Raw genomic sequence first — 15,524 nt, 5'->3', positions numbered from 1 at the left:
TTTAGGCAAAATAGATGTTTTCCAACTATATTATTTACTCAAAGAAATTATTACACTTCGGGGTATTGTTGTTCTGTTAGCTTTTTTACTAAGGAAAATTTCGCTATTAATAGAAGTCACGTGATGCCGTGGTGGTGGTGCACGTCTTTGCGTTAGACACTCTTTTATCTTTATGCAATAGATAATAATAGTTTACATTTTTCAGCGGTTTTGGTAAATTATCAAACTTAATTTTCTTTAAAAAGTCTAAATTTCCAGAGAATTGACTTATATGCTTCCTTAACATACCCGCGATGTTTATGCTGTAGCGGAGTTGTAAGTAAGGGAGATAAAGTTCAGGGGATAACCCTACGCCACGTGTTAGGACCGGACGCCATTGATGTTTATAACACTTTTTCGTGTACGGAAAACGAAGATAAGACTAAAGTGGCAGATATCAAGAAGGAATTCAAGGAGTACTGCAATCTTAGAAAGAATGTAACATATGAGAGACACAGTTTTAACACGAGAAAAAAGAGGAAGGAGAACCTGTCGACGCTTTTGTGACTGAACTCAAACAAAAGGCAAGTTTATGTGAATTTAGTGAACTAAAGATTCCCTCATTAGAGATCGAGTCGTGTGTGGAGTTCGAAGTGACACTGTGCGTGCTAGATTGTTACGAGAGCGAGAACTCACACTGCAGAGTGCCATAGACATTTGTAGGGCAGCGGAAGTGTCTGAATCGCAGCTCCGAGAAATGGGAGACGAGAAAAACGTTCATGCAGTCAGAGACAAGAAGCAGCGGTACAAGCAGAAGGATGCACAGCCCCAGCATAAAGGTCAATGTAAGTACTCTGGATTGAATCATCCTAAAGGACCAGATCATTGTCCAGCATATGGCAAATCATGTAACAAGTGTCATCAGAAAAACCATTATGCAGTCATGTGCAAATCTAAGATGCGGCCTATGCCACATCCTACTAAAACAAAACCCGAGGAATCGCAAAGTGCATCAGATTGAAGAAAGCCGTGAAAACCCTGACGATGACTTTTTTATGTATTCAATTGACACATTTAAGGAGGATGATTGGACGGTGAAGCTACTGGTCAACGATGCACAACCTATCAACTTTAAAATTGATACTGGTGCCCAGTGCAACGTCATGAGTCTCAAAGCCTGCAAGTATGCCAACATCGACATTAAACAATTGATGCGTAGTAACAGTAAATTAGTTTCCTACTCTGGACATGCAGAGAAAGCCTGTAGAAAAGTCCGAACTTCAGTGAAACACAGGGACAAGTATTTTCTTCTGGAAATACAGATTGTCGATGAGGATGTCCAACCTGTTCTTTGACTCAAGTCCAGTATTGACTTGAATTTGGTGAATCGTGTGTATACAGTCAAGAAAAATCAAAGTACTAAAAGTGTAGAAGGACTGCTGAAAGAATATGATCATTTATTTACTGGAATAGGATGTCTACCTGGGAAATATGAAATCAAGATTGATCCCAGCATACCACCAGTAGTTGCGCCACCTCGAAGAATACCACACACTTTGAATGACAAAGTTTTAAAAGAACTACAAAGGATGGAATCTTTGAAAATAATCTCTAAAGTGGAAACCCCAACTCACTGGGTCAGCCCCATTGTAGTAGTTAAGAAACCGAGAGGGAAAGTTAGGATTTGTTTGGATCCACGAGAACTAAATAAGGCTATTTTAAGGGAACACTATCCACTTAAGACTGTCGAAGAAGTGGCTGCTAACCTTAAGCATGCAAAGCATTTCACAACTTTGGATGCAGCTTCTGGATTTTATCAAATCAATTGACCGAGGAGAGTTCGTGGCTCACCACCTTCAATACGCACTTTTGGAAGCTTCAAGTTCGAGATACTTCCGTTTGGAAATCTTCGGCTCCAGAAGTGTTTTAGAGGGCCATATCTCATGTATTTGAAAATCAGCCTTGTGAAGATATTGCAGATGACATTTTGATATGGGCAGATAGTGAACAGGAACACTGGGAAAAACGTAATCAAATACTGCAGAGAGCTGAGGATGTTGGAGTACGTTTCAACAAGGACAAGTGCAAAGTAAACAAATGAGAAGTTGAATATATTGGACATGTATTCAGTGCAGATGGCGTAAAGCCCAGTAGTGAAAAAAATCAAAGCAATTTTGGCAATCCCAGCGCCAGAAAACAAGAAGGAATTACAGCGATTCATGGGGATGATAAATTACTTAGGAAAGTTTATTCCAAATTTGTCCACCAGGAATCAACCACTCAGACAGTTGCTCGAAACCGATGTAGCATGGCACTGGAATGATGAGCAGGAAAAACCTTTACTGATCTGAAGAGTGCAATAACGTCAACGGCTACATTAAAATATTTCGACGTTAACGAGGATGTCAAACTCTCCGTTGATGCATCGTCATATGGACTAGGTGCTTGCATCATGCAGAAGGATCAACTTGTGGCTTATGCATCGAGAGCACTGAATGCAGCTGAGAGAAACTATGCACAAATAGAAAAAGAGATGCCTAGAATCGTGTACGGACTACAGAAATTCAATTAGTATGTGTATGGTAAAACAGGTTCAGTGGAAACAGACCACAAACCATTAGAGAGCTTGTTTAAAAACCATTGTCTAGTGCACCTCCACGACTTCAACGTATGATGTTGAAAGTTCAGCAGCATGATTTAGTTGTGAAATACAAAGCTGGTGAGGAACTCTACATTGCTGATACACTGTCAAGATCAACTAGATCAGATGCAGCTGATGAACATGAAGAACAGTTTGAAGTTCATGTGATAGAGACTATTCCAGTAAGTCAGGAAAAGGTGATGCTATTTCAGAGTGAAACCAAAAAAGACCCTGTTCTCGTGAAATTGAAGGACACAGTTCTACAAGGATGGCCAACAAACCGGAAGGATTTAGACAGTGAACTTACTCCATACTGGAATTTTAGGGATGAGATAAGCATTGTAAATGGTTTATTGTTAAAAGGAGATCGTATTATTACACCAGAGCAACTTAGTCCCCAGATGTTGAAAATTCTGCACAGCAGTCACCTGGGACAAGAGAAATGTATTCAGCGAGCTAAATCTACATTGTTTTGGCCAGGAATAATCATGCAGTTGAAAGACATGATAGAACAGTGCAACTTTTGCAACCGTTACAGGAAAGCGCAGCAAAAAGAGCCAATGATACCGCATGGGATCCCAAATCGTCCATGACAGAAAGTTGCAGCTGACATTATGTTTTTTGGAAATACACGATACTTGATAAATGTTGACTACTTTTCAAAGTTCAAAGAAATCAAACCGCTTACCAGATGGGAAAGCTACAACCGTTATCAACATTCTGAAGCAACATTTTGCTCGACTAGGAATCCCTGAAGAGTTCATTAGTGACAATGGGCCTGAATTCGCAAACCATGAATTTAAAAACTTTGCGAAGGAATATGATTTCCGACATATAACATCTTCGCCAAGATATCTACAGAGTAATTGTATGGCTGAAAGAGCTGTTCAGGCCATCAAAAACCTGTTTAGGAAGGCGCAGGATGACCACAAGGATCCTTATATTGCGCTTATGGAGTTGAGAAATTCAGAAATACCAGGAGTAAAGTTTTCACCAGCACAACTTTTATTTGGACGAACCACCAGAACTCTTGTACCAACCGTTAAATCCAACTTGCGACCAATAAGATTTAACTCGGAATGTGTTCGCGAGGAACTCCAGAGCATTAAAGATACACAAAAGTCTTATTATGATCGCAACTCAAAACCCCTTAAACCACTTGACAACGGAGATGTAGTACGTGTTAGGATTCCAGGACAGTTCATTAAAACACCAGGAAAAGTCGTTAGACCTGCAGAAACGCCACGATCGTATTACATACAGCAAGGGAATGCCACCGTGAGGAGAAACCGCCGAGATCTTATCAAAACCAAGGAACTGAGTACAGAACAATCAGTAGAAACTGAAGAGACTGTTAACTGTCACCGTGATTGGTTTCTTGATAATTCTTACAGTGCTAATGGTTCATTTATCAATTCTGGAGACGAACCAACTGGTGTTACCACAGCAAGTGGTCGCGTCATTAAACCACCTGGCAGGCTGGTTATGGAGTGTTAATTCTTTCAAACTGTGAAAGTGAATTTCTGAATTTGATGTGTACATTCATAGTTCAATTTTGTAGTTCCAATTTGTTAGTTGTAGTTAAAAAAAAGTAAATGTATTGAGAGCTGTTTATTATAACGGTAAATTAAAATTTATTTCAAATGTAATTTTAACAAACGTTTCAAAGTTAACTTAAAAAGGGAGATGTGACATAATTTATATTTAAGAACAGTAACTCTTACACTTGTACCATTTGTAAATATTATACTAGAGTTGTCTTCCCTTGTCATTCATGATGATGCTGCACATGTTTGTAATAAACTAGTTCTCATCGCCATCGTGATTCTGAATAATGCTACAGTTATGAAATACCTTCAAAACCTACGAGGAGGACATATTTAATTGATGAATGATGAATGACTATAATATATATATATATATATATATATATATATATATATATATATATATATATATATATATATATATATATATATATATATATATATATATATAAACAATTTTCTTATACATGTATTATATCTATGAACAGAAATCGCTGAAACAATTATGTTTACTTCGTTATTTATGATATTTCTATATTGATTTACATTCTTCAGCTTTATTATCTCTGACGTTTTGTAAGTAAATATGTATATAATGATTGACATTTCTTTATTGACTAAATACTAAACAAAAAGTTAAACTTTTCTTCTCCTCAAGAATTTCTCGCCTATAATAAATTCAATTTTTTTTTCTCAACGGTATTGACCATGAATTCATATAATATATTCCTTCTCACTGGATCATAACAGTTTTACTGAAATCAATAATGCAGAACAATATTTACAGGTATCATATATCTAGCTACCTGCATCGCCTGTAATATGATTCGTAAAACATGTACTTTAACTAGAGATGTTACGAAAGCTATTAAAATATTGGAAAAGAAACCTTGGCAAAATATTATCATTTTAAAAAAAGCATAAAATTAGAAACTAGAATTTACCTTTGTGAACGATAGAGGCGATTTGTTAATCAAATAAATGTACTTCCTGTTTTACGGATAAACATCGCTATATTTTGTGAAAAAAGAGAATTCTTTATATTGGCCATTCGAGAGCTAACAATTTAGAATGGGTTTATGCAAACTACAGTGCTACTATCCTTCAAGTTGATAGCAGCACCTAACTCACCTAGGAATACCGCAATTCACAGTCCTACATGTATCCCGTGACTTCCGTGTAATCTTGTTACTTTCATCTTTTTAATATTTAAGAGTTAACTTCACAAAACGAAAAAAAAAAATTATAAAATGACCATAATATAAAATCAGTTATAATATATATTTAATTAATAGCATCTATTTGTGTATACAAAATAGATGCCTTTATTTTACGAGAAAAGTATATTTGCAGGGACCTATATACTAGTATATAGGTCCCTTGTACGTTGGCTTTTAAGATTCGGGCTTGGATGACACACCAAGTGTTGTATATATAAAGGGTCGGGTTTGTTCTTCACATTCCTTTCTGCTGAACCTTTCAAAGGTAAAGACGCATAACAAATGCTTGCAAAAAAATACATCTAATATTTGCTTTGTAATTTTGAAAAATCGTATAATTTTCCATTTACGTATTGTTTTTTAATCATATTAAAGATTTTATTACTGTTGATGTTTAAGGCGAATGATGTTGGATTCAAAATTTTTACGAATCAGACAACGCACACGCGGTTGTGTCAAAAAAAATAATTACTTTACCTTTGTATCCTTATTAAATGTTATTAAAGGATGAAATATTGGTTATTGTCAAATTTATTTTAATAATTGTATAAATTATTGTCTTTTTGTTTCATACTGCGTCGCGAAAACGGAAAATGCTAACCCAGGATAGGGGAACAACAATATGGAAACTCAGTCGGACCTTTCGTGGACACAGTGAGGATGGGCCCTAATATATGTCAAAGAAAAGAATAGCAAATCTGTAAACCAGTTGGAAACCAGACATTGAATATATGTATCATCACAGTCCAATATATCCACCACCTTTGAAATACATAAATCAGTTAAATGTGCATACTTGATTAATCTTTTCCATTGTAGAATGAGACCAAAATATAAGCAATAGTCTGCTTATACAGTGTATAGATATTGCCTCTAAAACATCCTTGCTTAAAGTGTTACCTTTCAAGCTAAGAGTAGGGAATTTATTCCTTTTTTTAAGAAAAAGTGGGGGGCGGGCTTAGGAAAAAAACTATTAAGATGAGTTTCGAACAAAAGTACCAGAAAGTCAAGCTGAAAACAAAATATATTTAAATATAACTACCAGTGAATCCTAAAAAAAATGTTACAATAGAATAATCTTTCAAAATACATTCAAATCATATTATAATTTTACCATAGAATTCTCTCAAAATAAGGACAAAAGACCAGCAATTGCCTGGAATTGTTCAAAACTAAGGTCAAAATAACTCAATAGATTGTGCGGTGAATGTTCTGGACCTATTATACATTTATATTAGGTTTCTATTTGTGAGAGGATTAAATTTAGTTTTTGTATAAATTCAGGTAATATGTAATATAACAGATACAATGTTCTGTGTATTTGTAGAAGTAGAACTTAGTGAATCTTTCAAATCCAACTATTAGGCACTACCTACAACAGGGCTCAGACTAAACAATGATTAGTTATGAAAGCATCAGAACCAAAGAAATCCCTAAATTCTTGTTTCGTATGAAAGAATTAATGTTAGAGCACTCGATTACTAAAAATATCCATATGCAAACCTCCTTTTCATATTTCTAGATTGTGATGAATTTAGATAAAAGGGAGAATGAAACAACCTATCTTGCTGAGAGAAGAGTATTGTTATATTTATTTAAATGCTCCAGAGATTTCCTGGAGTTCACTACTTTGTATTCTTAATGTTGTGAAAAGGAGGCTCTGATATATAGGTAAGTCATAAGATTAGTTGAATATCATAAGTTATTACAGATTTACATTGGGGTTGAGCTTCCAACTCAATATATATGACTTAAAACAAGGGGATCTTAATTGTGTGGGATCTGGGAGCAGTAAACCTCTAGAAAGGGCTTTTTTCAAGTCTCGTATCTTAAGGTGCTCTCGTTGAGGATTGTATTTGCTAGCTCTTAAATTGGAAATGAAATGATCTTATAATACAAAAAGAGGGAGTTTATCATTGTTAAACCACATAATTTATCAATCTGATATTGATTAAGTTTGAATGAAAAGGAAAATGCAAAATATTTTTATATAAACATACATTTTTCTATTACTGGAATTAGGACATCTTTGTTATGATCCTGTAGAGTGCAAATGAAACGTTGGAAATTGCAACATCTTGTACAAGAATGTTCTTGTGATCACTTATTAATGAATACATGCATATCTTAATTATTAATTATTAGATTAAAAAAGTAAATACAGTCAAACCTTATTGTCTTGAACTTGTGGGACAAGACATAACTTTCAATTGAGATGTCGGATATTTGAGATGGCAAGTGTAGAATGCTAGATGAGGAGGTGTCGATCTGATGTGACCATGTTATTTAAGGTATCAGTGTTCCAAATACCGAAGTTAGAATTACAATTACTTCTGTAAAGCAATTAAAACTTATAGGACATTCATCAGATTATGTTTTAAAATGAATACAGTGGAATCATCATTGTTCGTGGGGGATCAAAGTTCGTTGATTTCGTGGGTTACCCTTACCCACGAATTTACAACCCCACGAACATTTTTTGTCAACGTACTGATTAATTAAATCTACAAAAATAAATTAAACGAGCTGCCCACGAAATTACATCCCCAAGAACCAATAAAATTTTGCTTGCCCACGAACATTGACCCCCACGAATTTAAAGGATTTTACAATGTATGGTCTTATTTTAACTATATTTAGTTATCTACAAACATCAGAAGTGACCCCAAAAATTGTTTAAGTACATGTACCTTAAATTCGTAATAATGTATCAATTATTTTTCAGAGGAGTCCTGGAAGGATGCTTATATTTTGTAATTTTAAACAGATAATGCTGATTGTTTGACTTCGGACATTGGGCTTACATTTTAAGGTGTTTGGCTCGGAAAACTCCTAGCAGGGTGCTTATATTTTGTAAATTTGTATTTGGAATGACATGCAATAAAACAAGCAAATACACACACACACACACAACTGTCAAATCTCAAAATATCCAATTTGACAAGCATAATTTGAAAAAAAATAACAGAAGTCTGGCGAGACTGTAACCCTACCGGATTGCACTTATAACAAAGGAAGAGAAAAGTAGCACTTGGACTTGTATATAATGCTGATTCTAAGATTTCAGTATGTGCAGTATGTAGGGAAGTTTCTTTCTACAAGACCAAAGCTTTATCAGGCATTGAGGGATTAGGTGGGATACATCACATAATATTTATAGGATATCACATCACAATATCAACAGTCTCGTTTAGAGTCATAATTTCGTAAGTTATATGGTCGATACAATGACCTTGTCAGCAAATACAATCTACCATTAAGTCAAATGCTGACTGCTGATGTTTTTCATACTACTTGGAAGCTAGTGGTTAGACCATTATTTAGACACTGAATTATCAACGCATTTTTCCGTTATTTCCCGGTCATGACAAGAAGCACACGGCGGGTGTGACCGGTCGGCAAGGGATGCTCACTCCTCCATGGCACCTGATCCCACCTGTGAACTTTTAGACGTCTATGCACGCATTTGCTCTGCTCCATACATTTCATTGGCAAGTTTTGATTACTTAATGTGTTACAACACCTCTCTTAATAGAGGGAAATTCAAAATTTATTTTAAGTGTGCTGAAGGATTAACACATCCAGGCATCAAGATGTGTTAAGAACCCAGCTGGGAGGGGGTCTTGGCAGTATTGGTCGTGGAACAGTTGATTTGTTTTGCTTCCCCAATGTTTGGGGTGACTGCAATCTGTGCCAGCTTGCTGCCATGTTGCGTCTGTGCACACCAAGTCAACTGATAACTGAATATTTGTGTGAAACTTGTATTGAACTTCCACTTTGTTGATATGCTAATGCTAGTGTAACCTAAGCTAATAAGCTTACTTTTGGTGACAGTTATATATACTTTAGAGCTATAATATAAAGTACAAGTTTGAATTATGAAAAAGTTTGATATTTGAAGTTTGAGATGTTTGATCTATGAAGTTTGAGATATTTGATATATTATGCACAAGATTTGATATATGAAGTTGATTTGAAGTTGATATGCCTGATATTTGAAGCTTGAGATATGACTTTGATTTTGAACAGTTTGTATGTTGATTTTGAACATGTGTATGTGTGCTGACCCTCCGCGGTAAACCTGGGACGGTTAGACTTTGAAACACACATGAAGTTTGATTTTGTTGGGATTGCCCAGTTGAAATGGCACCCCACAATGTTTGTATTTTCTTGTGCCACGGCCAATACTCGCCACAATAAATGAAGTATAAATTCTATTCTGAGTTTGTGTCATTTTCTCTGTATAAATAATTTGTTTTAATGGAGAAAAAATAATCGAGATCGACATCCATTAATCCCGACACCTCGCACGAATTAATTTTCGAATACCCAGTTATAATGTAAACAAAAGGATTGTAATAGAACAATATATACAGGTATCATATATCTATCTACCTGCATCGCCTGTAATATGATTCGTAAAACATGTACTTTAACTAGAGATGTTACTAAAGCTTTTAAAAATATTGGAAAAAGAAACTTTGGCAAAAATATCATCATTTTAAAAAATAGTATAAAAATTAGAAACTAGAAGGAGAATTTACCCTTGTGAACGACAGAGGCTATTTGCATATCAAACTAGATGCTGTCATGAGACAGTAATACCCGCACTAAGGTGTTTGCCTCCAAATGCACACTCCTTCATATTAGGCTTACCAAGGAAAAAGTCCGACAGTAAATATATTTGTCAATTCAAGCATAAAATGCTCAGGTGACCATGTGACCTATGAGCCTCTTATAGGTATTTCCTTTACTTAATTCATTACCAGTCTGCAATAACAGAATTTAATTAATTATGTAAATTAGGTTAGCAATTCACAAATTGCCTGTTTTTGGAAATAGGCCTAGATGGCAAAGTTATGTTAAACATCGTTTGTTGTGATAATTTAAAATTTGTTCTTGTACTGTACATGTATGTGAACACCTTTTTGAAAATTTCTACATAACACTGGGCTTGCGTCACCCTACTAATACTAGTTTTACCATTATCATTTTTACATTGGACATGGTGCAGTGTGGTGTAACATCATTACATGTATATCAGTAGAAAATAATTCATTTTGTGTTTTAATTGGATTATATTTCATGAAGTTGACAGGACCTATGACAGTCGGTAAGTACAAGTTTAAGTATAGATTGGGGTAAAATAACCGAAATGCAAATGGTTAGGTTAAAGTTTAAAAAAGATCAAAGATCATCGGATGCCACAATAGACGAATTTCACATTCTGAAGAGTTATCTTCCGTTGTCGACATTACATTTAGTTACAGGCACAGATCCAGGAATTTTTTCCTGGGAAAAAAAACAAACAAACAAAATAAAAACAATGATGGCGTGGTCATGTTTTTAAAGGGGGAGGGCGTCCAAAGTCATTTTTTATTTGCTTCTGTAAATCAGAATATAGTCCTATTTAAATAACTCTGCAAATTTCAGGGGGATGTGTCCAATCTCCCAAGCCGCTCCCTGTCTCTGAAATGACAAATGATCATGTGACTCCAAAATAGTAGAAAACTTTTCCATTTGACTATACATAATTTTGTTTCTTGTGTTATTATATTATGTTCATCTTATGGTTTAAGGTTATGAACCCCTGGAGATCATCCCCACTCTCTTAATGAACTGGAAATGTTCACAATATGACTACATCAAATTGAATAAAAGTGCATCAATGATAAGATTGCTTGACATTTCATTCATGATTTTGGGTCAACCCATGTACCCTCCTAGAATTAGGAATGAAAATCATTCAAAGAGATGGACCATTAAACTATTTGTTAATATTCAAATTTTTTTTTATGTCAAAACAAAGTATTAGTTATATGAACAAAAAGGGGTCTGGGAAGGGGCTAGGGAAAGGAGTTATCTCTTTACGTCTTAATTGTTGAAAACTCCTAAAATGAATGTTAATTAACCTCAAATCCGACTTGTACGTCTTCATAAGTTTTAAATGGTGACAGGTGTCTCCATATGAGTGAAAAATTCCCGAGAGGGACATTTAACAAGGAACAAATATTAATGACTTAAAAACACAATATACATGTACATGTTTATTAGTCAACGTATATATATTTCTGGTCATATCTCTAGTTCTCATTTGAATCAGAAATGAATGATACAAATATTTTAAGAATGATTAAGAGTTGAAAAGGTTGTGCATCTTAAAGTTGACTAAGCTCTGTGGTTGAATTAGCTATACCAGTTTAGCTTATTTTGCTACTCAAAGCACCTTGATTAACTATTTTTAATCACACTGTTCTCTGAAATGTTCAGTTTTTTCAACATGGATACAAGTCATACATTTTCAGCTTCTGAAAACAATGCATGAAAAAACTGCTTTTCAAATACAGCAACTCTTTCCAAGTACTTGTGATCATAAGTTTTTATCTCACTTGAGTTCTTCTGGTTTTCTGGTCACATTTTGTCTGTCATCCATCTGTCCGTCTGTAAACTTTTCACATTTTTGTCTTCTTCACTAGAACCGCTGGGCCAATTTCAACCAACCTTGTCACAAAGCATCTTCTGGTAAAGATGATTCAAGTTTGTTCAAATGAAGGGTCACACCCTCTTTCAAGGGAGGATAATCAAGAACTCATGAAAATTTGGTGGTATCATTTAAAAAAGTCTTATCAAGAACCATTGACTGGGCCCAAAAAGTTAAACCTTTCTTTACATAGACTTAGTGTAGATTAAAATTTGTTCACTTGGATAGGATGGGGCCATATATGGGGATCCAAAGATTTACATAAAAAATGCAGGGGGTTTTTCCATCATAAATCTTCTTCTCATGAACAGCAAGGAAATTATTGTCATCCGTTTTCACGAAAGGGACCTAGGGGAAATTAAATCTCATTTGTCTGTCAGTCTGTCCGTTTGTCAGTCTGTTCGTCTGTCACAATAAATTTAACCTTGGTCATAACTTTTGAATAATAAGAGATAGGGCTTTCATATTTCACATGTACATTACCTACAAGAACTTGCTAAACATACTATGATTTTTGAACCCATGACCTTGACCTTGAAGTTTGACCTACTTTTCAAAAAATTTAACATTATTTTAAATTGATCATTTTGAAAGAGAAAGATAGGGCATTCATATTATTTATGTATATTACCTGTAACAAGAATTTTCTAAATATATCATGACTTTTGACTCTGTGACATTGACCTTGAAGTTAACCTACTTTTTAAAAATGATATATTTCCTTATAACTTTTGATTGAGAGGAGATAAGACTTTCGTATTTGACATGTACATTACATGTAACAATATGTTTCTGAGCATGTATTGATTTTTTACCCCTTGACCTTGATGTTTTACCTAATTTTCAAACATTTCAACTTTGGTGGTTACTTTTGAATGACATATGATAGGGCATGCATATTTGAAACAACATGTCATAAATAATGGCACCCCATCCACTAGGACACGGAAAGCAGGGGACAACAATTCTTTGAATTTGCTTGTTAGTCATTTTGATATGAAAGTATCCTCATATAGTGTAGATTTAAGTTTTTTTTATGCCATACCATTAATATGGCCGAGGCATAAAGTGTTTTTCATGTCCGACTTCAATCAAACGTCATATGCTGATACATACTGATGTAAGCTTTTCAACTGCATCAACTTTTTTGACCTTGACCTTTCCTTTGACCTTGACCTCACTTTTGTTAAATTAATGTCTAGATCAGTTTTGAATAAACAATTCAAGATATATTTATCGAACTTCATATGCTGATACATACTGCTGAGAGCTATAAATTGCATAAACTTTTTTGACCTTGGCTTTTACTTTGACGTTGACCTCACTTTTTGAAATTAGTGGTTATCTACTAAATAAACCAAGTATGATATTTATATCAAACTTCATATGCTAATAATAAATACATACTGATGTCAACTTTTCAACTGCATCAACATTTTGACCTCAACCTTTCCTTTTACCTTGACCTCTCTTTTCTTAAAGAAGTGTTAAGCTCAGTTTTGAATGAAATAAATCAAGATATTTTTATCAATCCTAATATGCTGATATGTATTAGTGAGAGCTATTCAACTGCATCAAAAACTTTTCACCTTGCACTTACCTGTGACCTTGACCTCCCTTCTCTTTAATTTGTATTTTGCTTAGTTTTAAAGAAACAAACTAAGATATTTTACGTAAGCATGCACTTATACATAATTTGGTGAGAATTTATCATCTATATCCAATGTTTTTAGATTTTAAATTCAATTTTAAAGAAACTGTTCAAGATATTCTCATTACACTTCATAAACTCATACAAATTTTCATGTTGCATTAGTAACATAAATTCGGCGGGGCATTAATGTCCTATGGACATATTTCTAGTTTTCAAATCATGACCTCCGAAGATAGGGTCAGGCCACAATTAAGGATCAAAGTCTTATATCGGAATAAAAGGAAAAAAAATCTTCAAAATTCTTCTTTTCAAGAACAACAAAAGCATGATTAATATGGAAACATTCTCAAGAAGTGTAAATTTAAATTTGTACAAATCATGACCCCATGGGTTAGGGAGAGGCCATTTTTCCTGCCTCAATTTCCCTTCCACATGGAAATGCAACTAACCATCTCCAAAGGATGATCTGGCAGCTGTGTAAAATGTAAGAGGAGTTCTGGGAACCAGGGACTTTTTGCATAAAAACGTCATTTTTCGACCCCTATTTGACCCCCAGGGTGAAAATGAAAATTCCAAAACCTTACTGCACATGTAAAGGACACTACCAACCATCACCCAACAGATGATTAGGCTACTGTGTAAAATGTAAGCGGAGTTTGAGAAAGAGGAGTGTGACAGACGGACGGACGGACAGACATGAGTTACAACAATATACCCGAACTTTCTTTAGAAAGTGTGGGTATAAAAATTTTGAAATTGTTATTTTTCAAACCAAGTGTACATCCATGTCCTACCGAATATAACTTGTGAATAATGTTTTAAATTAGTAAAATAAATATAAAATAAGATAAACAATAATTTAAATGCATTTAGTTGTCTCATTAAACAATATCACATTGTATCAGTGTGACTTTAATTTGTTTGAAAAACCGTGTCAGTTTAAAAAGAGCACGAACCTGTACATGTATGATATAGATAACGGAATTTTGATTTCCAGAAATTTCGTACATAAGTCAGATCAAAAGAAATATCCCCGTCATTTGTATAACACTCCTTTCGTGTTTTATTTTTTACTTTTTATGACCGAGAAATTTAAATTTTCACAGATAATGTTTCGAATTTCTTACCTTTTGCAATATTTTTTGGGAAAATATGAAATAAATAAAAATGGTTTATGCAGGAAATAAAGACTTTCTTGATAAAATTCAATATACTAGGCTTTAAATTTAGACTGTAGTAACTTTTGTTTGACCAAGATATGGGCATGCTGTTGAAAAATAAAAATGTTAAAATGTCAGGAGTGCAACAAAAAAATGTCATGTTGCCAAGAAAACATAACAAGAACCCTGTATGGTAATTGAGTCACAGAGGAATTTCCAACGTGTAAAAATATACCTGTTATGCCATTTAAAAGTTAAAAACATTTTAGGAATCACAAGCAGCATGAATGAGAGTCAAGTTTCTGTGCATACCATGTCAGGAGGGCAACATTGGAATTTTTACTCCCCAGTATGCAAAACTTTCATCAGTATATGACTCTCTGCTTGCTTTTTTGAAAACAAAGACAAAATTTTAACCGAATAAATTTATCAATTACAGGATCTCTAAACCATAGAGATACTAATCCATCACCAATATCCTCGACTAAGCCAGTAAACGCTCTGACCTTTTGAGTGCAGAAGGATTCATCAACCCCTTTAAGTAGTTATTGACCCTGAAAGTTTTTGAAGTTGATGAATAATGAAAAATTTTCAAAACGACAAGTCGTAGAGACATGAGACTAACTGCATTAGATTCCTTGACATTAGACATTGAAGTTTATGTCAAGGTCAAAGGACAAGGTCATTCCGAATATGAGAAATTATGCTCTTTTTATACCTCTTTTGTCTTTCAACATATACTGTATATCTTTGCATCTTTAAGATGTACTCTTAAAACTATTTCAAAGATTTCAATCTTATCCCCTAAGCTTAAACCCTTTAAAAGGTGTTGCCCCTCGTGC

The sequence above is a fragment of the Saccostrea echinata genome, unplaced genomic scaffold (genome assembly GCF_033153115.1).
Source record: "Saccostrea echinata isolate AGI-Se365-2 ecotype Australia unplaced genomic scaffold, CSIRO_AGI_Sech_v1 ptg000003l, whole genome shotgun sequence".
NCBI lineage: Eukaryota > Metazoa > Mollusca > Bivalvia > Ostreida > Ostreidae > Saccostrea > Saccostrea echinata.
The sequence above is the reverse complement of the archived record's forward strand: the minus strand, read 5'-3'. Positions refer to the sequence as shown.